Source organism: Carassius gibelio, chromosome A1 (assembly GCF_023724105.1).
Source record: "Carassius gibelio isolate Cgi1373 ecotype wild population from Czech Republic chromosome A1, carGib1.2-hapl.c, whole genome shotgun sequence".
NCBI lineage: Eukaryota > Metazoa > Chordata > Actinopteri > Cypriniformes > Cyprinidae > Carassius > Carassius gibelio.
Genome location: NC_068371.1, coordinates 18492236 through 18519362, shown reverse-complemented (window position 1 = coordinate 18519362; position 27127 = coordinate 18492236). Strand labels below are relative to the sequence as shown.

The following is a 27127-nucleotide window of genomic DNA, read 5'->3' as shown; positions in this document are numbered from 1 at the left end:
GATTGGTTGAAAATCCTAGGACTAGTTCGCAAAAGTAGGTTTCGGATATAGCTCGATTTTGCGAGAAAACGGTGCGTCGTAGACCCCAAAAAGGCACCGTGCACTTTTGTTCGGGCTAACCCAAGGATTGCAACAATGCCATGTTTTTGAGTTTATGGCTAACGGTATACGATTTACGGCCAAAAATGTCCAAAATTTTTGTTTTTTGCGCTGTAGCGCCCCCGTTAGGCCGATTGGGCCGGTTCTTTGTATCTGAGTAGCGAGCAAGACTACTACGATCTGACCAAGTTTCAGCTCTCTAGGCCTTACGGTTTGGGCTGCACGTTCAGTTTTAAGGCGGAAGAATAATAATAATTAAAGCTGCAAGCAGCATTTTACGGGGTTCAAGCATTTAAGGCCTCTGAGGTGGTCTTGGCTAACCTGGATGCATGGATGACAGTTAAAGACATCCAAAATGAAGAATAGGCTGGCAGACAGACACAAACACTGAAATTAAATGATTAAACTAGTTTTTAACAGTTTAGATGTCATTTTCAGGTTAAACTGTAATCACAATGTGGCAAAATTGTAAAAACTGATATATCTGTATGAACAAAATGGAAAACATTGACTCAATGAGATTTAAAATGTTATAACAGTTAATTTTTTTTATGTTTTGGCATGAATTAATGAATCCTTTCAACAGTACTGTTCAACTTTGCTGAATGAGCCCATTAGTGGTCTCCCGCTGCCATCTAGTGGTTCTAAATTGCATTTACTCAAGCAACACTGTGTTTTTAAATATAACTGTTATAGTGTTGTTATTTTTTTTGACCAATCTCTCTTAAATTTTGCATGCTTGTTTAGAATGAAATTATGCATTATTTTACACAGTTTTGATAATTTGTGGGCTTTCTGTTTGTATTAATAGGCCTTAGTGTACACTATGCAAATAACATATTATAAAATTACTGGTTTATAGTTGTCCAAATGCAACTGTTCAACATGTTTTTGATAATTATTGACCTTCAGAGTCTAGAGAATTGTACTTCAGTGGTTTTATTGATTTTCAGCTTATACCCTATCACTAGTTTGCCAAAGTAACTTTTTGAAATAATCTTGAATATTTAATTAACAGCTTTATTGACAACATTGGTCCCAGAGGCAAAGTTGTTCAGAATGAGGAGATCTATCATATGATATGAAGATCTAGTGTTTTTGAGTGAATATATGAGCATTTTCAAACAATTTGAGGCCATTTACCATATAAATCTTGTGTTTTGAGACCTTTTCTACTGTTATAGCGCCACCTATGGTGCGATCTCCATGAAACTTTGCATGCTTGTTAAGAGTTACCTGTTACATGTTCTCACCATGTTTCATAAAGTTTTGAGTTTTCGTTTAGGTTTTATAGGCTTTGGGGTATGTTTGGCCACACCCCTTTTCTTAATTACCCATTTAACGCTAACCAAAGTACAAAATTGAACATTTTTTTGATAATTATTGATCTAGACAGTCCACAGAATATTACTGCAGTGGTTTGGTTCCGATCGGACAAAAAACCTAGGACTAGTTCGCAAAAGTAGTTTTTTAACATATTTGTGAATAACAATTGAACGATTTGATTGACAGCAATGGTTCTTGAGGCAAAGTTGTGCATTACGAGGAGATCTATCAAATGATATGCATATTGTGTTGATATGTGAAACACCACGTGATTACAGAGCCATAAAACTCGTTAGCGCCAACTAGTGGCCGATTTCTTTCAAAATTCTTACAGACCTTAAGGTTCATGAGTCGAACGTACCCAGCGAGTTTCGTTCCGAACAACATCCGTTAACCCTTTCAAATAGGTGCTTAAAATTGTTTGGCCAATGGCAGCCATGTTTTTTGAGATATGCAAATGTCCTCATAGGTACTTGTGCCCCTTCAGACCAAGACACTGCATACCAATTTTCAAGTCGATCGAGCCAACGGTTGCCTAGTTATAGCCATTTATGTGTTTTTTAAATCTTATTGCGCCCCCAAGTGGCAGAGATGCGCAATTTTTTTTTATTTGACCAAAGATTGAGCTCATACATATGTGTACCAAGTTTGGTCAAGATATCTCATTCCGTTCAAGAGTTATAGTCAAAATAACATTTGGCTAACGTTAGCATAGACGCTTTTTGGCGTACTGTTTCGCGTAAGAATCGAAATTTCAACTTTTTTTTGATAATTATTTATATTGAGTGTCCAGGGAATATTTCTGCAGTGGTTTCGTTCCGATTGGTTGAAAATCCTAGGACTAGTTCGCAAAAGTAGGTTTCGGATATAGCTCGATTTTGCGAGAAAACGGTGCGTCGTAGAGCAAAAAAAGGCGCCGTGCACTTTTGTTTGGGCTAACCCAAGGATTGCAATGATGCCATGTTTTTGAGTCTACGGCTAACGGTTTACGACCTGCGGCCAAAAATGTCAAAAATTTTAGTTTTTTGCGCTGTAGCGCCCCCGTTAGGCCGATTGGGCCGGTTCTTTGTATCTGAGTAGCGAGCAAGACTACTACCATCTGACCAAGTTTCAGCTCTCTAGGCCTTACGGTTTGGGCTGCACGTTCAGTTTTAAGGCGGAAAAATAATAATAATAATAAAAATCTTAACAATTACAATAGGGTTTCAGCACTGCGTGCTTGAACCCCTAATAATAATAATAATAAAAATCCTAACAATTACAATAGGGTTTCAGCACTGCGTGCTTGAACCCCTAATAATAATAAAAATCCTAACAATTACAATAGGGTTTCAGCACTGCGTGCTTGAACCCCTAAAAATCCTAACAATTACAATAGGGTTTCAGCACTGCGTGCTTGAACCCCTAATAATAATAATTAAAGCTGCAAGCAGCATTTTACCGGGGTTCAAGCACATTAAGGCCTCTGAGGTGGTCAGAGCCAACCTGGATGCATGGATGACAGTTAAACACATCCAAAATGGAGAACAGGCTAACAGACAGACACACACACTGAAAATAAATGATTAGACTAATATATTAATACTCTATAAGCATATGCACACACACACACACACACACACAAAGACACACATATACATGCACAAACATTTTGTTGCAGATATAGGTATTTGAAATAAGTGATAGGTGATAATAAACTTATTGCAAGTCTTCTCTTTTTAAGAGTTTAGATGTCATTTTCAGGTTAAACTGTAATCATAATGTGGCAAAATTTTAAAAACTGATATATCTGTATGAACAAAATGGAAAACATTGACTCAATGAGATTTAAAATGTTATAACAGTTCATTTTTTAATGTTTTGGCATGAATTCATGAATCCTTTCAACAGTACTGTTCAACTTTACTGAATGAGCCCATTAGTGGTCTTCCGCTGCCATCTAGTGGTTATAAATTGCATTTACTCCAACAACACTGTGTTTTTAAACATAACTGTTATAGTGTTTTTTTTTTTTTTTTGCCCAATCTCTCTTAAATTTTGCATGCTTGTTTAGAATGAAATTATGCATTATTTTACACAGTTTTTATAATTTGTGGGCTTTCTGATTGTATTAATAGGCCTTTGTGTACACTATGCAAATAACATATAATAAAATTACTGGTTTATAGTTGTCTAAATGCAATTGTTCAACATGTTTTTGATAATTATTGACCTTCAGAGTCTAGAGAATTGTACTTCAGTAGTTTTATTGATTTTCATCTTAAACCGTATCACAAGTATGCCAAAGTAACTTTTTTTAAATAAGCTTGAATATTTAATTAACAGCTTTATTGACAACATTGGTCCCAGAGGCAAAGTTGTTCAGAATGAGGAGATTTATCATATGATATGAAGATTTAGTGTTTTTGAGTGAATATATGAACATTTTCAAACAATTTGAGGCCATTTACCATATACATCTTGTGTTTTGAGACCTTTTCTACTGTTATAGCGCCACCTATAGTCTGATCTCCATGAAACTTTGCATGCTTGTTAAGAGTCACCTGTTACATGATTTCACTGAGTTTCATAAAGTTTTGAGTTTTCCTTTAGGTTTTATAGGCTTTGGGGTATGTTTGGCCACACCCCTTTTTATAAATTACCCCGTTACAGCTAACCAAAGGACAAAATTCAACATTTTTTTAATAATTATTGATCTAGAGAGTCCACAGAATATTACTGCAGTGGTTTGGTTCCGATCGGACAAAAAACCTAGGACTAGTTCGCAAAAGTAGCTTTTTAACATATTTGTGAATAACAATTGAACGATTTGATTGACAGCAATGGTTCTTGAGGCAAAGTTGTGCATTATGAGGAGATCTATCAAATGATATGCATATTGTGTTGATATGTGAAACACCACGTGATTACAGAGCCATAAAACTCGTTAGCGCCAACTAGTGGCCGATTTCTTTCAAAATTCTTACAGACCTTAAGGTTCATGAGTCGAACGTACCCAGCGAGTTTCGTTCCGATCAACATCCGTTAACCCTTTCAAATAGGTGCTTAAAATTGTTTGGCCAATGGCGGCCATGTTTTTTTTAGATATGCAAATGTCCTCATATGTACTTGTGCCCCTTCAGACCAAGACATTGCATACCAATTTTCAAGTCGATCGAGCCAACGGTTGCCTAGTTATAGCCATTTATGTGTTTTTTCTATCTTATAGAGCCCCCAAGTGGCAGAGATGCGCAATTTTTTTGATTTGACCAAAGATTGAGCTCATACATATGTATACCGAGTTTGGTGAAGATATCTCATTCCGTTCAAGAGTTATAGTTAAAATAGCATTTGGCTAACGTTAGCATAGACGCTTTTTGGCGTACTGTTTCGCGTAAGAATTGAAATTTCAACTTTTTTTTGATAATTATTGATATTGAGTGTCCAGGGAATATTTATGAAGTGGTTTGGTTCTGATTGGTTGAAAATCCTAGGACTAGTTCGCAAAAGTAGGTTTCGGATATTGCTCGATTTTGCGAGAAAACGGTGCGTCGTAGACCCCAAAAAGGCGCCGTGCACTTTTGTTCGGGCTAACCCAAGGATTGCTACGATGCCATGTTTTTGAGTTTATGGCTAACGGTTTACGATTCACGGCCAAAAATGTCAAAAATTTTAGTTTTTTGCGCTGTAGCGCCCCCGTTAGGCCGATTGGGCTGAGACTTTGATAAGTTCTCCCCAAAATGAGCTCTACGATCTGTCCAAATTTCAGCTCTCTAGGCCTTACGGTTTGGGCTGCACGTTCAGTTCTAGGGCGGAAGAATAATAATAATTAAAGCTGCAAGCAGCATTTTACCGGGGTTCAAGCACATTAAGGCCTCTGAGGTGGTCAGAGCCAACCTGGATGCATGGATGACAGTTAAACACATCCAAAATGGAGAACAGGCTAACAGACAGACACACACACTGAAAGTAAATGATTAGACTAATATATGTATACTCTATAAGCATATGCACACACACACACACATTTTGTTGCAGATATAGGTATTTGAAATAAGTTATTGGTGGCAGTAAACTTATTGCAAGTCTGCTCTTTTTTAGAGTTTAGATGTCATTTTCAGGTTAAACTGTAATCATAATGTGGCAAAATTGTTAAAACTGATACATCTGTATGAACAAAATGGAAAACATCAATTCAATGAGATTTAAAATGTTATAACAGTTAATTTATTAATGTTTTGGCATGAATTCATAAAAACAGTACTAGCTGAATGAGCCAATTAGTGGTCTTCTGCTGCCATCTAGTGGTTATAAATTGCATTTACTCAAACAACACTGTGTTTTTAAACATAACTGTTATAGTGTTGTTATTTTTTTTTTTGCCCAATCTCTCTTAAATTTTGCATGCTTGTTTAGAATGAAATTATGCATTATTTTACACAGTTTTGATAATTTGTGGGCTTTCTGATTGTATTAATAGGCCTTTGTGTGGACTATGAAAAGAACATATTATAAAATGACTGGTTTATAGTTGCCCAAATGCAATTGTTCAACATGTTTTTGATAATTATTGACCTTCAGAGTCTAGAGAATTGTACTTCAGTGGTTTTATTGATTTTCATCTTAAACTGTATCACAAGTATGCCAAAGTAACTTTTTTAAATAATCTTGAATATTTAATTAACAGCTTTATTGACAACATTGGTCCCAGAGGCAAAGTTGTTCAGAATGAGGAGATCTATCATATGATATGAAGATTTAGTGTTTTTGAGTGAATATATGAGCATTTTCAAACAATTTGAGGCCATTTACCATATAAATCTTGTGTTTTGAGACCTTTTCTACTGTTATAGCGCCACCTATGGTCTGATCTCCATGAAACTTTGCATGCTTGTTAAGAGTCACCTGTTATATGATTTCACGTAGTTTCATAAAATTTTGAGTTTTCGTTTAGGTTTTATAGGCTTTGGGGTATGTTTGGCCACACCCCTTTTTCTAAATTACCCCTTTACAGCTAACCAAAGGACAAAATTCAACATTTTTTTGATAATTATTGATCTAGAGAGTCCACAGAATATTACTGCAGTGGTTTGGTTCCGATCGGACAAAAAACCTAGGACTAGTTCGCAAAAGTAGGTTTTTAACATATTTGTGAATAACAATTGAACGATTTGATTGACAGCAATGGTTCTTGAGGCAAAGTTGTGCATCATGAGGATATCTATCAAATGATATGCATATTGTGTTGATATGTGAAAACAACACGTGATTACAGAGCCATAAAACTCGTTAGCGCCAACTAGTGTCCGATTTCTTTCAAAATTCTTACAGACCATAAGGTTCATGAGTCGAACGTACCCAGCGAGTTTTGTTCCGATCAACATCCGTTAACCCTTTCAAATAGGTGCTTAAAATTGTTTGGCCAATGGCAGCCATGTTTTTTGAGATATGCAAATGTCCTCATAGGTACTTGTGCCCCTTCAGACCAAGACACTGCATACCAATTTTCAAGTCGATCGAGTCAACGGTTGCCTAGTTATAGCCATTTATGTGTTTTTTATTTTTATAGCGCCCCCAAGTGGCAGAGGTGTGCAATTTTTTTTATTTGACCAAAGATTGAGCTCATACATATGTATACCGAGTTTGGTTAAGATATCTCATTTCATTCATGAGTTATAGCCTGTTGCGTAAAATTGGTCCTCGACTTTCGAACATTTTGGCATCCCATTACGACAGTGAGTCGAAATTTCTACTTTTTTTTGATAATTATTGATATTCACTGGACAGAGAACATTTCTGCAGTGGTTTGGTTCAGATTGGGTGAAAAACCTAGGACTAGTTCGCAAAAGTAGGTTTTGGACATACGTCAAATTTGCGAAAAAACGAGGCCTCCTAGACCCAAATTCAGAGTGACCGTTTTTAATTTCGCATGACCCACGGATTCCAGAAATGTAAAATTTTTGGCTCTATCACAAGCGGTTTAGGAGCTATTAGCAAAAACGCATTTTCGATCACTGTAGCGCCCCCTATTGGCCAATTGGGCTGAGACTTTGATAGGTTCTCCCCAAATTGAGCTCTATCATCTGACCAAGTTTCAAGTCTCTAGGCCTTACGGTTTGGGCTGCACGTTCAGTTCTAGGGCAGAAGAATAATAATAATAATAATAAAAATCCTAACAATTACAATAGGGTTTCAGCACTGCGTGCTTGAACCCCTAATAATAATAATAATAATAAAAATCCTAACAATTACAATAGGGTTTCAGCACTGCGTGCTTGAACCCCTAATAAAAATCCTAACAAATACAATAGGGTTTCAGCACTGCGTGCTTGAACCCCTAATTAAAGCTGCAAGCAGCATTTTACCGGGGTTCAAGCACATTAAGGCCTCTGAGGTGGTCTCGGCCAACCTGGATGCATGGATGACAGTTAAAGACATCCAAAATGGAGAACAGGCTAACAGACAGACACACACACTGAAAGTAAATGATTAGACTAATATATGAATTCTCTATAAGCATATGCACACACACACACACACAAAGACAGACACACATATACATGCACACACATTTTGTTGCAGATATAGGTATTTGAAATAAGTGATAGGTGACAGTAAACTTATTGCAAGTCTTCTCTTTTTTAGAGTTTAGATGTCATTTTCAGGTTAAACTGTAATCATAATGTGGCAAAATTGTTAAAACTGATACATCTGTATGAACAAAATGGAAAACATTGACTCGAAGAGATTTAAAATGTTATAACAGTTAATTTATTAATGTTTTGGCATGAATTCATAAAAACAGTACTAGCTGAATGAGCCCATTAGTGGTCTTCCGCTGCCATCTAGTAGTTATAAATTGCATTTACTCAAAGAACACTGTGTTTTTAAACATAACTGTTAAAGTGTTGTTGTTGGGTTTTTTTTTGCCCTATCTCTCTTAAATTTTGCATGCTTGTTTAGAATGAAATTATGCATTACTTTACACAGTTTTGATAATTTGTGGGATTTCTGTTTGTATTAATAGGCCTTTGTGCCTCTGGGGTGGTCTCGGCCAACCAGGATGCATGGATGACATTTAAACACATCCAAAAGACAGACACACACACACTGAAATTAAATGATTAAACTAGTTTTTAAGAGTTTAGATGTGATTCAGGTTTCACTGTAATCACAATGTGGCAAAATTGTAAAAAATGATGTGTCTGTATGAACAAAATGGAAAACATTGATTCAATAAGATGTAACATGTTATAACAGTTAATTTATTAATGTTTTGGCATGAATTCATGAATACTTTCTACAGTACTGTTCAACTTAACTGAATGAGCCCATTACTGGTCTTCCGCTGCCATCTAGTGGTTATAAATTGCATTTACTGAAACAACACTGTGTTTCTAAACATAACTATTATAGTGTTGTTATTATTTTTTATTTTTTTTGCCCAATCTCTCTTAAATTTTGCATGCTTGTTTAGAATGAAATTATGCATTATTTTACACAGTTTTGATTATTTGTGGGCTTTCTGATTGTATTAATAGGCCTTTGTGTGCACTATGAAAAGAACATATTATGAAATGACTGGTTTATAGTTGCCCAAATGCAATTGTTCAACATGTTTTTGATAATTATTGACCTTCAGAGTCTAGAGAATTGTACTTCAGTGGTTTTATTGATTTTCATCTTAAACCGTATCACAAGTATGCCAAAGTAACTTTTTTAAATAATCTTGAATATTTAATTAACAGCTTTATTGACAACATTGGTCCCAGAGGCAAAGTTGTTCAGAATGAGGAGATTTATCATATGATATGAAGATTTAGTGTTTTTGAGTGAATATATGAACATTTTCAAACAATTTGAGGCCATTTACCATATAAATCTTGTGTTTTGAGACCTTTTCTACTGTTATAGCGCCACCTATGGTCTGATCTCCATGAAACTTTGCATGCTTGTTAAGAGTCACCTGTTACATGATTTCAGTGAGTTTCATAAAGTTTTGAGTTTTCGTTTAGGTTTTATAGGCTTTGGGGTATGTTTGGCCACACCCCTTTTTCTATATTACCCCCTTACAGCTAACCAAAGGACAAAATTCAACATTTTTTTAATAATTATTGATCTACAGAGTCCACAGAATATTACTGCAGTGGTTTGGTTCCGATCGGACAAAAAACCTAGGACTAGTTCGCAAAAGTAGGTTTTTAACATATTTGTGAATAACAATTGAACGATTTGATTGACAGCAATGGTTCTTGAGGCAAAGTTGTGCATTATGAGGAGATCTATCAAATGATATGCATATTGTGTTGATATGTGAAACACCACGTGATTACAGAGCCATAAAACTCGTTAGCGCCAACTAGTGGCCGTTTTCTTTCAAAATTCTTACAGACCTTGAGGTTCATGAGTCGAACGTACCCAGCGAGTTTCGTTCCGATCAACATCCGTTAACCCTTTCAAATAGGTGCTTAAATTTGTTTGGCCAATGGCGGCCATGTTTTTTGAGATATGCAAATGTCCTCATAGGTACTTGTGCCCCTTCAGACCGAGACACTGCATACCAATTTTCAAGTCGATCGAGCCAACGGGTGCCTAGTTATAGCCATTTATGTGTTTTTTAAATCTTATTGCGCCCCCAAGTGGCAGAGATGCGCAATTTTTTTCATTTGACCAAAGATTGAGCTCATACATATGTATACCGAGTTTGGTGAAGATATCTCATTCCGTTCAAGAGTTATAGCTAAAATAGCATTTGGCTAACGTTAGCATAGTCGCTTTTTGGTGTACTGTTTCGCGTATGAATTGAAATTTCAACTTTTTTTTGATAATTATTGATATTGAGTGTCCAGGGAATATTTATGAAGTGGTTTGGTTCTGATTGGTTGAAAATCCTAGGACTAGTTCGCAAAAGTAGGTTTTGGATATAGCTCGATTTTGCGAGAAAACGGTGCGTCGTAGACCCCAAAAAGGCGCCGTGCACTTTTGTTCGGGCTAACCCAAGGATTGCAACAATGCCATGTTTTTGAGTCTACGGCTAACGGTTTACACTTTACGGCCAAAAATGTCCAAAATTTTTGTTTTTTGCGCTGTAGCGCCCCCGTTAGGCCGATTGGGCCGGTTCTTTGTATCTGAGTAGCGAGCAAGACTACTACGATCTGACCAAGTTTCAGCTCTCTAGGCCTTACGGTTTGGGCTGCACGTTCAGTTTTAAGGCGGAAGAATAATAATAATAATAATTAAAGCTGCAAGCAGCATTTTACCGGGGTTCAAGCACATTAAGGCCTCTGAGGTGGTCAGAGCCAACCTGGATGTATGGATGACAGTTAAACACATCCAAAATGGAGAACAGGCTAACAGACAGACACACACACACTGAAAGTAAATGATTAGACTAATATATGTATACTCTATAAGCATATGCACACACACACACACACAAAGACACACAAAGATACACATATACATGCACAAACATTTTGTGGCAGATATAGGTATTTGATAAAAAGTGATAGGTGACAATAAGCTTATTGCAAGTCTTCTCTTTTTTTAGAGTTTAGATGTCATTTTCAGATTAAACTGTAATCATAATGTGGCAAAATTGTTAAAACTGATACATCTGTATGAACAAAATGGAAAACATCAATTCAATGAGATGCAAAATGTTATAACAGTTAATTTATTAATGTTTTGGCATGAATTCATAAAAACAGTACTAGCTGAAAGAGCCCATTAGTGGTCTTCCGCTGCCATCTAGTGGTTATAAATTGCATTTACTCAAACAACACTGTGTTTTTAAACATAACTGTTAAAGTGTTGTTGTTGGGTTTTTTTGCCCTATCTCTCTTAAATGTTGCATGCTTGTTTAGAATGAAATTATGCATTACTTTACACAGTTTTGATAATTTGTGGGATTTCTGTTTGTATTAATAGGTCTTTGTGCCTCTGGGGTGGTCTCGGCCAACCAGGATGTATGGATGACATTTAAATACATCCAAAAGACAGACACACACACACTGAAATTAAATGATTAAACTAGTTTTTAAGAGTTTAGATGTCATTCAGGTTTCACTGTAATCACAATGTGGCAAAATTGTAAAAAATGATGTGTCTGTATGAACAAAATGGAAAACATTGATTCAATAAGATGTAACATGTTATAACAGTTAATTTATTAATGTTTTGGCATGAATTCATGAATCCTTTCTACAGTACTGTTCATTTTAACTGAATGAGCCCATTAGTGGTCTTCCGCTGCCATCTAGTGGTTATAAATTGCATTTACTGAAACAACACTGTGTTTCTAAACATAACTGTTATAGTGTTGTTATTTTTTTTTATTTTTGCCCAATCTCTCTTAAATTTTGCATGCTTGTTTAGAATGAAATCATGCATTATTTTACACAGTTTTGATCATTTGTGGGATTTCTGTTTGTATTAATAGGCCTTTGTGTACACTATGCAAATAACATAATATAAAATTACTGGTTTATAGTTGTCTAAATGCAATTGTTCAACATGTTTTTGATAATTATTGACCTTCAGAGTCTAGAGAATTGTACTTCAGTGGTTTTATTGATTTTCATCTTATACCCGATCACTAGTTTGCCAAAGTACCTTTTTAAAATAATATTGAATGTTTAATTAACAGCTTTATTGACAACGTTGGTCCCAGAGGCAAAGTTGTTCAGAATGAGGATATTTATCAAATGATATAAAGATTTAGTGTTTTTGAGTGAATATATGAGCATTTACAAACAATTTGAGGCCATTTACCATATAAATCTTGTGTTTTGAGACCTTTTCTACTGTTATAGCGCCACCTATGGTCTGATCTCCATGAAACTTTGCATGCTTGTTAAGAGTCACAAGTTAGATGATTTCACCGAGTTTCATAAAGTTTTGAGTTTTCGTTAAGGTTTTATAGGCTTTGGGGTATGTTTGGCCACACCCCTTTTTCTAAATTACCCCTTTACAGCTGACCAAAGGACAAAATTCAACATTTTTTTAATAATTATTGATCTAGAGAGTCCACAGAATATTACTGCAGTGGTTTGGTTCCGATCGGACAAAAAACCTAGGACTAGTTCGCAAAAGTAGGTTTTTAACATATTTGTGAATAACAATTGAATGATTTGATTGACAGCAATGGTTCTTGAGGCAAAGTTGTGCATTATGAGGAGATCTATCAAATGATATGCATACTGTGTTGATATGTGAAACACCACGTGATTACAGAGCCATAAAACTCGTTAGCGCCAACTAGTGGCCGATTTCTTTCAAAATTCTTACAGACCTTAAGGTTCATGAGTCGAACGTACCCAGCGAGTTTCGTTCCGATCAACATCCGTTAACCCTTTCAAATAGGTGCTTAAAATTGTTTGGCCAATGGCGGCCATGTTTTTTTTAGATATGCAAATGTCCTCATATGTACTTGTGCCCCTTCAGACCGAGACATTGCATACCAATTTTCAAGTCGATCGAGGCAACAGTTGCCTAGTTATAGCCATTTATGTGTTTTTTCTATCTTATAGCGCCCCCAAGTGGCAGAGATGCGCAATATTTTTGATTTGACCAAAGATTGAGCTTATACATATGTATACCGAGTTTGGTGAAGATATCTCATTCCGTTCAAGAGTTATAGTTAAAATAGCATTTGGCTAACGTTAGCATAGACGCTTTTTGGTGTACTGTTTCGCGTAAGAATTGAAATTTCAACTTTTTTTTGATAATTATTGATATTGAGTGTCCAGGGAATATTTATGAAGTGGTTTGGTTCTGATTGGTTGAAAATCCTAGGACTAGTTCGCAAAAGTAGGTTTCGGATTTAGCTCGATTTTGCGAGAAAACGGTGCGTCGTAGACCCCAAAAAGGCGCCGTGCACTTTTGTTCGGGCTAACCCAAGGATTGCAACAATGCCATGTTTTTGAGTCTATGGCTAACGGTTTACACTTTACGGCCAAAATTGTCCAAAATTTTTGTTTTTTGCGCTGTAGCGCCCCCGTTAGGCCGATTGGGCCGGTTCTTTGTATCTGAGTAGCGAGCAAGACTACTACCATCTGACCAAGTTTCAGCTCTCTAGGCCTTACGGTTTGGGCTGCACGTTCAGTTTTAAGGCGGAAGAATAATAATAATAATAATAATTAAAGCTGCAAGCAGCATTTACGGGGTTCAAGCACATTAAGGCCTCTGAGGTGGTCTGAGCCAACCTGGACGTATGGATGACCGTTAAACACATCCAATATGGAGAATAGGCTGACAGACAGACACACGCACTGAAATTAAATGATTAAACTAGTTTTTAAGAGTTTGGATGTCATTTTCAGGTTTCACTGTAATCATAATGTGGCAAAATTTTAAAAACTGATAAGTCTGTATGAAGAAAATTGAAAACTTTAACAGTGAGATTTAAAACGTTGCAACAGTGGGTTTTTTTTATTGTTTGGGCATGAATTCATAAATCTTTTCAAAAGTACTGTTTCAATTTGCAGAATGAGCCCATTAGTGGTCTTCCGCTGCCATCTAGTGGTTATAAATTGCATTTACTCAAACAACACTGTTTTTAAACATAACTGTTATAGTATAGTGTTATGTTTTTTGCCCAATCTCTCTTAAATTTTACATACTTGTTTAGGATGAAATTAGGCATTATTTTACACAGTTTTGATAATTTGTGGGCTTTCTGTTTGTATTAATAGGCCTTTGTGTACACTATGAAAAGAACATATTATAAAATTACTGGTTTATAGTTGTCCAAATAAAATTGTTCAACATGTTTTTGATAATTATTGACCTTCAGAGTCTAGAGAATTGTACTTCAGTGGTTTTATTGATTTAATTTTCAGCTTAAAGCCTTGGACTACTTTGCCAAAGTAACTTTTTTAAATAATCTTCAATATTTAATTAACAGCTTTATTGACAACATTGGTCCCAAAAGTTGTTCAGAATGAGGAGATCTATCATATGATATGAAGATCTAGTGTTTATGTGAATATATGAGCATTTTCAGACAATTTGAGGCCATTTACCATGTAAATCTTATGTTTTGAGACCTTTTCTACTGTTATAGCGCCACCTATGGTCCGATCTCCATGAAAATTTGCATGGTTGTTAAGGGTCAGCTGTTACATGTTTTCATCAAGTTTCATAAAGTTTTGAGTTTTCGTTTAGGTTTTATATGCTTTTGGGTATTTTGGTCACGCCCCTTTTCTAATTTAGCCAGTTATAGCTAACCAAAGGACAAAATTCTGAAAAAATTTTGATAATTATTGATCTAGAGAGTCCAGAGAAAATTACTGCAGTGGTTTGGTTTCGATCGGGTAAAAAACCTGGGACTAGTTCGCAAAAGTAGCTTTTTGACATATTTGTGAATTGCAATTGAACGATTTGATTGACATCTTCGCTCCTTGAGGCAAAGTTGTTCACAAAGAGGAGATCTATCATATGATATGAAGATCTAGTGTTTGTGTGAATGTATGAACATGTCCAACAAATTGTGATCATTTTCTATTGAAAATGTGTGTTTTTGAGGCTTTTTCAAATGTTATAGCGCCACCTATGATCCGATCTTCATGACACTTTGCATGCTTGTTAAGAGTCACCTGTTACATGTTCTCACCGAGTTTCATAAAGTTTTGAGTTTTCGTTTAGGTTTTATAGGCTTTGGGGTGTGTTTGGCCACACCCCTTTTCTAAATGACTGATTTAAAGCTAGCCAAACGACAAAATTCAACATTTTTTTGATAATTATTGATCTAGAGAGTCCACAGAATATTACTGCAGTAGTTTGGTTCCGATCGGACAAAAAACCTAGGACTAGTTCGCAAAAGTAGGTTTTTAACATATTTGTGAATAACAATTGAACGATTTGATTGACAGCAATGGTTCTTGAGGCAAAGTTGTGCATTATGAGGAGATCTATCAAATGATATGCATATTGTGTTGATATGTGAAACACCACGTGATTACAGAGCCATAAAACTCGTTAGCGCCAACTAGTGGCCGATTTCTTTCAAAATTTTTACAGACCTTAAGGTTCATGAGTCGAACGTACCCAGCGAGTTTCGTTCCGATCAACATCCGTTAACCCTTTCAAATAGGTGCTTAAAATTGTTTGGCCAATGGCGGCCATGTTTTTTGAGATATGCAAATGTCCTCATAGGTACTTGTGCCCCTTCAGACCAAGACACTGCATACCAATTTTCAAGTCGATCGAGCCAACGGTTGCCTAGTTATAGCCATTTATGTGTTTTTTCTATCTTATTGCGCCCCCAAGTGGCAGAGATGAGCAATTTTTTTGATTTGACCAAAGATTGAGCTCATACATATGTGTACCGAGTTTGGTGAAGATATCTCATTCCGTTCAAGAGTTATAGTTAAAATAGCATTTGGCTAACGTCAGCATAGACGCTTTTTGGCATACTGTTTCGCGTAAGAATTGAAATTTCAACTTTTTTTTGATAATTATTGATATTGAGTGTCCAGGGAATATTTATGAAGTGGTTTGGTTCTGATTGGTTGAAAATCCTAGGACTAGTTCGCAAAAGTAGGTTTCGGATATAGCTCGATTTTGCGCGAAAACGGTGCCTCGTAGAGCAAAAAATGCAGCTGTGCACTTTTGTTCGGACTAACCCAAGGATTGCAACGATGCCATGTTTTTGAGTCTACGGCTAACGGTTTACGATCTGCGGCCAAAAATGTCAAAAATTTTAGTTTTTTGCGCAGTAGCGCCCCCATTAGGCCGATTGGGCCGGTTTTTTGTATCTGAGTAGCGAGCAGGACTACTACCATCTGACCAAGTTTCAGCTCTCTAGGCCTTACGGTTTGGGCTGCACGTTCAGTTTTAAGGCGGAAAAATAATAATAATAATAAAAATCTTAACAATTACAATAGGGTTTCAGCACTGCGTGCTTGAACCCCTAATTAAAGCTGCAAGCAGCATTTACCGGGGTTCAAGCACATTAAGGCCTCTGAGGTGGTCTGAGCCAACCTGGATGCATGGATGACAGTTAAACACATCCAAAATGGAGAACAGGCTAACAGACAGACACACACACTGAAAGTAAATGATTAGACTAATATATGTATACTCTATAAGCATATGCACACACACACACACACACACACACACAGAAAGACACACATATACATGCACAAACATTTTGTTGCAGATATAGGTATTTGAAATAAGTGATAGGTGACAATAAACTTATTGCAAGTCTTCTCTTTTTAAGAGTTTAGATGTCATTTTCAGGTTAAACTGTAATCACAATGTGGCAAAATAGTAAAAACTGATATATCTGTAAGAACAAAATGGAAAACATTGACTCAATGAGATTTAAAATGTTATAACACTTACATTTTTAATGTTTTGGGATGAATTCATGAATCCTTTCAACAGTACTGTTCAACTTAACTGAATGAGCCCATTAGTGGTCTTCCACTGCCATCTAGAGGTTATAAATTGCATTTACTCAAGTAACACTGTTTTTAAACATAACTGTTATAGTGTTTTGGTTTTTTTTGCCCAATCTCTCTTAAATTTTGCATGCTTGTTTAGAATGAAATTATGCATTGTTTTACACAGTTTTGATAATTTGTGGGCTTTCTGTTTGTATTAATAGGCCTTTGTGTACACTATGAAAAGAACATATTATAAAATTACTGGTTTATAGTTGTCCAAATGCAATTGTTCAACATGTTTTTGATAATTATTGACCTTCAGAGTCTACAGAATTGTACTTCAGTGGTTTTATTGATTTTCATCTTAAACCGTATCACAAGTATGCCAAAGTAACTTTTTAAAATAATCTTGAATATTTAATTAACAGCTTTATTGACAACATTGGTCCCAGAGGCAAAGTTGTTCAGAATGAGGAGATCTATCATATGATATGAAGATTTAGTGTTTTTGAGTGAATATATGAGCATTTTCAAACAATTTGGGGCCCTTTACCATATAAATCTTGTGTTTTGAGACCTTTTCTACTGTTATAGCGCCACCTATGGTCTGATCTCCATGAAACTTTGCATGCTTGTTAAGAGTCACCTGTTACATGATTTCAATTAGTTTCATAAAGTTTTGAGTTTTACTTTAGGTTTTATAGGCTTTGGGGTATGTTTGGCCACACCCCTTTTTCTAAATTACCCCGTTACAGCTAACCAAAGGACAAAATTCAACATTTTTTTAATAATTATTGATCTAGAGAGTCCACAGAATATTACTGCAGTGGTTTGGTTCCGATCGGACAAAAAACCTAGGACTAGTTCGCAAAAGTAGGTTTTTAACATATTTGTGAATAACAATTGAACGATTTGATTGACAGCAATGGTTCTTGAGGCAAAGTTGTGCATTATGAGGAGATCTATCAAATGATATGCATATTGTGTTGATATGTGAAACACCACGTGATTACAGAGCCATAAAACTCATTAGCGCCAACTAGTGGCCGATTTCTTTCAAAATTCTTACAGACCTTAAGGTTCATGAGTTGAACGTACCCAGTGAGTTTCGTTCCGATCAACATCCGTTAACCCTTTCAAATAGGTGCTTAAAATTGTTTGGCCAATGGCAGCCATGTTTTTTGAGATATGCAAATGTCCTCATAGGTACTTGTGCCCCTTCAGACCAAGACGCTGCATACCAATTTTCAAGTCGATCGAGTCAACGGTTGCCTAGTTATAGCCATTTATGTGTTTTTTCTTTTTATAGCGCCCCCAAGTGGCAGAGGTGTGCAATTTTTTTTATTTGACCAAAGATTGAGCTCATAGATATGTGTACCGAGTTTGGTTAAGATATCTCATTTCGTTCATGAGTTATAGCCTGTTGCGTAAAATTGGTCCTCGACTTTCGGACATTTTGGCGTCCCATTACGACAGTGAGTCGAAATTTCTACTTTTTTTTGATAATTATTGATATTCACTGGACAGAGAACATTTCTGCAGTGGTTTGGTTCAGATTGGGCGAAAAACCTAGGACTAGTTCGCAAAAGTAGGTTTTGGACATACGTCAAGTTTGCGAAAAAACGAGGCCTCCTAGACCCAAATTCAGAGTGACCGTTTTTAATTTCGCATGACCCACGGATTCCAGAAATGTAAAATTTTTGGCTCTATCACAAGCGGTTTAGGAGCTATTAGCAAAAACGCATTTTCGATCACTGTAGCGCCCCCTATTGGCCAATTGGGCTGAGACTTTGATAGGTTCTCCCCAAATTGAGCTCTATCATCTGACCAAGTTTCAAGTCTCTAGGCCTTACGGTTTGGGCTGCACGTTCAGTTCTAGGGCAGAAGAATAATAATAATAATAATAAAAATCCTAACAATTACAATAGGGTTTCAGCACTGCGTGCTTGAACCCCTAATAATTAAAGCTGCAAGCAGCATTTACCGGGGTTCAAGCACATTAAGGCCTCTGAGGTGGTCTGAGCCAACCTGGATGCATGGATGACAGTTAAACACATCCAAAATGGAGAACAGGCTAACAGACAGACACACACACTGAAAGTAAATTATTAGACTAATATATGTATACTCTATAAGCATATGCTCTCACACACACACACACACACACACAAACAAAGACACACATATACATGCACAAACATTTTGTTGCAGATATAGGTATTTGAAATAAGTGATAGGTGATAATAAACTTATTGCAAGTCTTTTCTTTTTAAGAGTTTAGATGTCATTTTCAGGTTAAACTGTAATCATAATGTGGCAAAATTTTAAAAACTGATATATCTGTATGATCAAAATGGAAAACATTGACTCAATGAGATTTAAAATGTTATAACAGTTCATTTTTTAATGTTTTGGCATGAATTCATGAATCCTTTCAACAGTACTGTTCAACTTTACTGAATGAGCCCATTAGTGGTCTTCCGCTGCCATCTAGTGGTTATAAATTGCATTTACTCCAACAACACTGTGTTTTTAAACATAACTGTTATAGTGTTATTTTTTTTTGCCCAATCTCTCTTAAAATTTGCATGCTTGTTTAGAATGAAATTATGCATTATTTACACAGTTTTGATAATTTGTGGGCTTTCTGTTTGTATTAATAGGCCTTTATGTGCACTATGAAAAGAACATATTTTAAAATGACTGGTTTATAGTTGCCCAAATGCAATTGTTCAACATGTTTTTGATAATTATTGACCTTCAGAGTCTAGAGAATTGTACTTCAGTGGTTTTATTGATTTTCAGCTTAAACCGTATCACAAGTATGCCAAAGTAACTTTTTTAAATAATCTTGAATATTTAATTAACAGCTTTATTGACAACATTGGTCCCAGAGGCAAAGTTGTTCAGAATGAGGAGATTTATCATATGATATGAAGATTTAGTGTTTTTGAGTGAATATATGAACATTTTCAAACAATTTGAGGCCATTTACCATATAAATCTTGTGTTTTGAGACCTTTTCTACTGTTATAGCGCCACCTATGGTCTGATCTCCATGAAACTTTGCATGCTTCTTAAGAGTCACCTGTTACATGATTTCACTTAGTTTCATAAAGTTTTGAGTTTTCCTTTAGGTTTTATAGGCTTTGGGGTATGTTTGGCCACACCCCTTTTTCTAAATTACCCTGTTACAGCTAACCAAAGGACAAAATTCAACATTTTTTTAATAATTATTGATCTAGAGAGTCCACAGAATATTTCTGCAGTGGTTTGGTGCCGATTGGACAAAAAACCTAGGACTAGTTCGCAAAAGTAGGTTTTTAACATATTTGTGAATAACAATTGAACGATTTGATTGACAGCAATGGTTCTTGAGGCAAAGTTGTGCATTATGAGGAGATCTATCAAATGATATGCATATTGTGTTGATATGTGAAACACCACGTGATTACAGAGCCATAAAACTCGTTAGCGCCAACTAGTGGCCGATTTCTTTCAAAATTCTTACAGACCTTAAGGTTCATGAGTCGAACGTACCCAGTGAGTTTCGTTCCGATCAACATCCGTTAACCCTTTCAAATAGGTGCTTAAAATTATTTGGCCAATGGCAGCCATGTTTTTTGAGATATGCAAATGTCCTCATAGGTACTTGTGCCCCTTCAGACCAAGACACTGCATACCAATTTTCAAGTCGATCGAGTCAATGGTTGCCTAGTTATAGCCATTTATGTGTTTTTTCTTTTTATAGCGCCCCCAAGTGGCAGAGGTGTGCAATTTTTTTTATTTGACCAAAGATTGAGCTCATAGATATGTATACCGAGTTTGGTTAAGATATCTCATTTCATTCATGAGTTATAGCCTGTTGCGTAAAATTGGTCCTCGACTTTCGAACATTTTGGCATCCCATTACGACAGTGAGTCGAAATTTCTACTTTTTTTTGATAATTATTGATATTCACTGGACAGAGAACATTTCTGCAGTGGTTTGGTTCAGATTGGGTGAAAAACCTAGGACTAGTTCGCAAAAGTAGGTTTTGGACATACGTCAAGTTTGCGAAAAAACGAGGCCTCCTAGACCCAAATTCAGAGTGACCGTTTTTAATTTCGCATGACCCACGGATTCCAGAAATGTAAAATTTTTGGGTCTATGACAAGCGGTTTAGGAGCTATTAGCAAAAACGCATTTTCGATCACTGTAGCGCCCCCTATTGGCCAATTGGGCTGAGACTTTGATAGGTTCTCCCCAAATTGAGCTCTATCATCTGACTAAGTTTCAAGTCTCTAGGGCTTACGGTTTGGGCTGCACGTTCAGTTCTAGGGCAGAAGAATAATAATAATAATAATAAAAATCCTAACAATTACAATAGGGTTTCAGCACTGCGTGCTTGAACCCCTAATTAAAGCTGCAAGCAGCATTTACGGGGTTCAAGCACTTAAGGGATCTTAGGTGGTCAGAGCCAACCTGGACATATATGGATGGCCGTTAAACACATCCAAAATGGAGAATAGGCTAACAGACAGACACACACACTGAAATTAAATGATTAAACTCGTTTTTAAGATTTTAGATGTCATTTTCAGGTTTCACTGTAATCATAATGTGGTAAAATTTTAAAAACTGATATGTCTGAATGAACAAAATGGAAAACTTTAACTCAATGAGATTTGAAATGTTGTAAGAGTGTTTTTTGTATTGTTTAGGCATTACATCCTTTCAACTGTACAGTTTAAGTTAGCTGAATGAGCCCATTAGTGGTTTTCCACTGCCATCTAGTGGTTATAAATGGCAATTTCTCATACATCAATGTGTTAATCCTTTTAACTCTTAGTGTTTTTTGCCCAATATCTCTTAAATATGGCATGCTCGTTTAGAATGAAATTATGCATTATTTTACACAGTTTTGATAATTTGTGGGCTTTCTGTTTGTATTAATAGGCCTTTGTGTACACTATGCAAATAACATATTATAAAATTACTGGTTTATAGTTGTCCAAATGCAATTGTTCAACATGTTTTTGATAATTATTGACCTTCTGAGTCTAGAGAATTGTACTTCAGTGGTTTTATTGATTTTCAGCTTAAAGCCTTGGAATACTTTGCCAAAGTAACTTTTTCAAATAATCTTGAATATTTAATTAACAGATTTATTGACAAAATTGGTCCCAGAGGCAAAGTTTTTCAGAATGAGGAGATCTATCATATGATATGAAGATTTTGTGTTTTTGAGTGAATATATTTGCATTTTCAAACAGTTTGAGGCCATTTACCATCTAAATCTTGTGTTATGAGACCTTTTCTACTGTTATAGCGCCACCTATGGATCAATCTCCATGAAACTTTGCAGCCTTGTTGAGAGTCACCTGTTACATGATTTCACCTAGTTTCATAAAGTTTTGAGTTTTCGTTTAGGTTTTATAGGCTTTGGGGTATGTTTGGCAACACCCCTTTTTCTAAATTACCCCTTTACAGCTAACCAAAGGACAAAATTCAACATTTTTTTGATAATTATTGATCTAGAGAGTCCACAGAATATTACTGCAGTGGTTTGGTTCTGATCGGGCAAAAAATCTAGGACTAGTTCGCAAAAGTAGGTTTTTAACATATTTGTGAATAACAATTGAACGATTTGATTGACAGCAATGGTTCTTGAGGCAAAGTTGTGCATTATGAGGAGATCTATCAAATGATATGCATATTGTGTTGATATGTGAAACACCACGTGATTACAGAGCCATAAAACTCGTTAGCGCCAACTAGTGGCCGATTTCTTTCAAAATTCTTACAGACCTTAAGGTTCATGAGTCGAACGTACCCAGCGAGTTTCGTTCCGATCAACATCCGTTAACCCTTTCAAATAGGTGCTTAAAATTGTTTGGCCAATGGCGGCCATGTTTTTTGAGATATGCAAATGTCCTCATAGGTACTTGTGCCCCTTCAGACCAAGACACTGCTTACCGATTTTCAAGTCGATCGAGCCAACGGTTGCCTAGTTATAGCCATTTATGTGTTTTTTCTATCTTATTGCGCCCCCAAGTGGCAGAGATGCGCAATTTTTTTTATTTTACCCAAAATTGAGCTCGTACATATGTGTACCAAGTTTGGTGAAGTTATCTCATTCCGTTCAAGAGTTATAGTTAAAATAGCATTTGGCCAACGTTACTATAGACGCTTTTTGGCATACTGTTTCGTGTAAAAATTGAAATTTCAACTTTTTTTTGATAATTATTGATATTGAGTGTCCAGGGAATATTTCTGAAGTGGTTTGGTTCTGATTGGTTGAAAATCCTAGGACTAGTTCGCAAAAGTAGGTTTCGGATATAGCTCGATTTTGCGAGAAAACGGTGTGTCGTAGACCCCAAAAAGGCGCCGTACACTTTTGTTCGGGCTAACCCAAGGATTGCTATGATGCCATGTTTTTGAGTTTATGGCTAACGGTTTACGATTCACGGCCAAAAACGTCCAAAATTTTTGTTTTTTGCGCTATAGCGCCCCCGTTTGGCCGATTGGGCTGAGACTTTGATAAGTTCTCCCCAAAATGAGCTCTACGATCTGTCCAAATTTCAGCTCTCTAGGCCTTACGGTTTGGGCTGCACGTTCAGTTCTAGGGCGGAAGAATAATAATAATAATTAAAGCTGCAAGCAGCATTTACGGGGTTCAAGCACATTAAGGCCTCTGAGGTGGTCTGAGCCAACCTGGATGTACGGATGACAGTTAAACACATCCAAAACGGAGAATAGGCTGACAGACAGACACACGCACTGAAATTAAATGATTAAACTAGTTTTAAGAGTTTGGATGTCATTTTCAGGTTTCACTGTAATCATAATGTGGCAAAATTTTAAAAACTGGTAAGTCTGTATGAACAAAATGGAAAACTTTAACTCAGTGAGATTTAAAATGTTGTAACAGTGTTTTTTTTTATTATTGTTTAGGCATGAATTCATAAATCTTCTCAAAAGTACTGTTTCAATTTGCTGAATGAGCCCATTAGTGGTCTTCCGCTGCCATCTAGTGGTTGCATTTACTCAAACAACACTGTTTTTAAACATAACTGTTATAGTGTAAAGTTTTTTGCCCAATCTCTCTTAAATTTTGCATGCTTGTTTAGAATGAAATTAGGCTTTATTTTACACAGTTTTGATAGTTTGTGGGCTTTCTGTTTGTATAAATAGGCCTTTGTGTACACTGTGAAAAGAACATATTATACAATCACTGGTTTATAGTTGTCCAAATGCAATTTTTCAACATGTTTTTCATTATTATTGACCTTCAGAGTCTAGAGAATTGTACTTCAGTGGTTTTATTGATTTTCAGCTTAAAGCCTTGGACTACTTTGCCAAAGTAACTTTTTTAAATAATCTTCAATATTTAATTAACAGCTTTATTGACAACATTGGTCCCAAAAGTTGTTCAGAATGAGGAGATCTATCATATGATATGAAGATCTAGTGTTTATGTGAATATATGAGCATTTTCAGACAATTTGAGGCCATTTACCATATCAATCTTATGTTTTGAGACCTTTTCTACTGTCATAGCGCCACCTGTGGTCCGATCTCCATGAAAATTTGCATGCTTGTTAAGAGTCACCTGTTACATGTTTTCACCAAGTTTCATAAAGTTTTGAGTTTTCGTTTAGGTTTTATATGCTTTTGGGTATTTTGGTCACGCCCCTTTTCTAATTTAGCCAGTTAAAGCTAACCAAAGGACAAAATTCAACATTTTTTTGATAATTATTGATCTAGAGAGTCCAGAGAAAATTACTGCAGTGGTTTGGTTTCGATCAGGTAAAAAATCTGGGACTAGTTCGCAAAAGTAAGTTTTTAACATATTTGTGAATAACAATTGAACGATTTGATTGACATCTTCGCTCCTTGAGGCAAAGTTGTTCACAAAGAGGAGATCTATCATATGATATGAAGATCTAGTGTTTGTGTGAATGTATGAACATGTCCTACAAATTGTGATCATTTTCTATTGAAAATGTTTGTTTTTGAGGCTTTTTCAACTGTTATAGCGCCACCTATGATCCGATCTCCATGAAACTTTGCATGCTTGTTAAGAGTCACCTGATACATGATTCCACGAAGTTTCATAAAGTTTTGAGTTTTCGTTTAGGTTTTATAGGCTTTGGGGTATGTTTGGCCACACCCCTTTTACTAAATTACCCCTTTACAGCTAACCAAAGGACAAAATTCAACATTTTTTTGATAATTATTGATCTAGAGAGTCCACAGAATATTACTGCAGTGGTTTGGTTCCAATCGGACAAAAAACCTAGGACTAGTTCGTAAAAGTAGGTTTTTAACATATTTGTGAATAACATTTGAACAATTTGATTGACAGCAATGGTTCTTGAGGCAAAGTTGTGCATTATGAGGAGATCTATCAAATGATATGCATATTTCGTTGATATGTGAAACACCACGTGATTACAGAGCCATAAAACTCGTTAGCGCCAACTAGTGGCCGATTTCTTTCAAAATTCTTACAGACCTTAAGGTTCATGAGTTGAACGTACCCAGCGAGTTTTGTTCCGATCAACATCCGTTAACCCTTTCAAATAGGTGCTTAAAATTGTTTGGCCAATGGCGGCCATGTTTTTTTGAGATATGCAAATGTCCTCATAGGTACTTGTGCCCCTTCAGACCAAGACACTGCATACCAATTTTCAAGTCGATCGAGCCAACGGTTGCCTAGTTATAGCCATTTATGTGTTTTTTCAATCTTATAGCGCCCCCAAGTGGCAGAGATGCGCAATTTTTTTTGTATGACCAAAGATTGAGCTCATACATATGTGTACCAAGTTTGGTGAAGATATCTCATTCCGTTCAAGAGTTATAGCTAAAATAGCATTTGGCTAACGTTAGCATAGACGCTTTTTGGTGTACTGTTTCGCGTAAGAATTGAAATTTCAACTTTTTTTTGATAATTATTGATATTGAGTGTCCAGGGAATATTTCTGAAGTGGTTTGATTCCGATTGGTTAAAAATCCTAAGACTAGTTCGCAAAAGTAGGTTTCGGATATAGCTCGATTTTGCGAGAAAACGGTGCGTCGTAGAGCAAAAAATGCAGCTGTGCACTTTTGTTCGGGCTAACCCAAGGATTGCAACGATGCCTTGTTTTTGAGTCTACGGCTAACGGTTTACGATCTGCGGCCAAAAATGTCCAAAATTTTAGTTTTTTGCGCTGTAGCGCCCCCGTTAGGCCGATTGGGCTGAGACTTTGATAAGTTCTCCCCAAAATGAGCTCTACGATCTGTCCAAATTTCAGCTCTCTAGGCCTTACGGTTTGGGCTGCACGTTCAGTTCTAGGGCGGAAGAATAATAATAATAATAAAAATCCTAACAATTACAAGAGGGTTTCAGCACTGCGTGCTTGAACCCCTAATAATAATAATAAAAATCCTAACAATTACAATAGGGTTTCAGCACTGCGTGCTTGAACCCCTAATAATAATAATAATAAAAATCCTAACAAATACAATAGGGTTTCAGCACTGCGTGCTTGAACCCCTAATAATTAAAGCTGCAAGCAGCATTTTACCGGGGTTCAAGCATTTAAGGCATCTGAGGTGGTTAGAGCCAACCTGGATGTTTGGATGATATTTAAACACATCCAAAATGGAGAACAGGTTAACAGACAGATACACACACTGAAAGTAAATGATTAGACTAATATATGTATACTCTATAAGCATATGCACACACACACACACAAAGACACAGATATACATGCACAAACATTTTGTTGCAGATATAGGTATTTGAAATAAGTGATAGGTGACATAAAATTATTGCAAGTCTTCTCTTTTTCAGAGTTTAGATGTCATTTTCAGGTTAAACTGTAATCATAATGTGGCAAAATTGTAAAAACTGATACATCTGTATAAACAAAATGGAAAACATCAATTCAATGAGATTTAAAATGTTATAACAGTTAATTTATTAATGTTTTGGCATGAATTCATGAAAACAGTACTGTTTAACTAGCTGAATGCGCCCATTAGTGGTCTTCCGCTGCCATCTAGTGGTTATAAATTGCATTTACTCAAACAACACTGTGTTTTAAAATATAACTGTTATAGTGTTGTAATTTTTTTTTGCCCAATCTCTCTTAAATTTTGCATGCTTGTTTAAAATGAAATCATGCATTATTTTACACAGTTTTGATAATTTGTGGGCTTTCTGTTTGTATACATAGGCCTTTGTGTACACTATGAAAAGAACATATTATAAAATGACTGGTTTATAGTTGCCCAAATGCAATTGTTCAACATGTTTTTGATAATTATTGACCTTCAGAGTCTAGAGAATTTT

The 27127-nt window shown here is 36.0% G+C and overlaps 2 long non-coding RNA genes across 21 annotated transcripts in view; one reads left to right on the top strand and one right to left on the bottom strand.

Annotated features, from left to right (window-relative positions):
• LOC128015054 (uncharacterized) overlaps nt 1-20074 on the bottom strand; it is a 34873-nt gene extending 14799 nt beyond the window's left edge. Inside the window, exons 1-2 of one of the 2 annotated variants that reach the window (XR_008183794.1) lie at nt 19891-20074; nt 5302-6309 (exon numbers count right to left, since the gene is read on the bottom strand). This is a non-coding gene — a long non-coding RNA (uncharacterized LOC128015054). Of the gene's footprint in view, nt 1-5301; nt 6310-9040; nt 9371-19890 lie in introns of both variants that reach the window. The other variant, XR_008183795.1, reaches the window with a different exon arrangement.
• Nucleotides 1-26357, top strand: part of LOC128011454 (uncharacterized) — a 181752-nt gene extending 155395 nt beyond the window's left edge. For all 19 annotated transcript variants that reach the window (XR_008183743.1, XR_008183729.1, XR_008183478.1 and 16 more), the window contains one exon: nt 22849-26357. This is a non-coding gene — a long non-coding RNA (uncharacterized LOC128011454). The remainder of the gene's footprint in view (nt 1-22848) is intronic.
• Nucleotides 26358-27127: the final 770 nt, after the last annotated feature.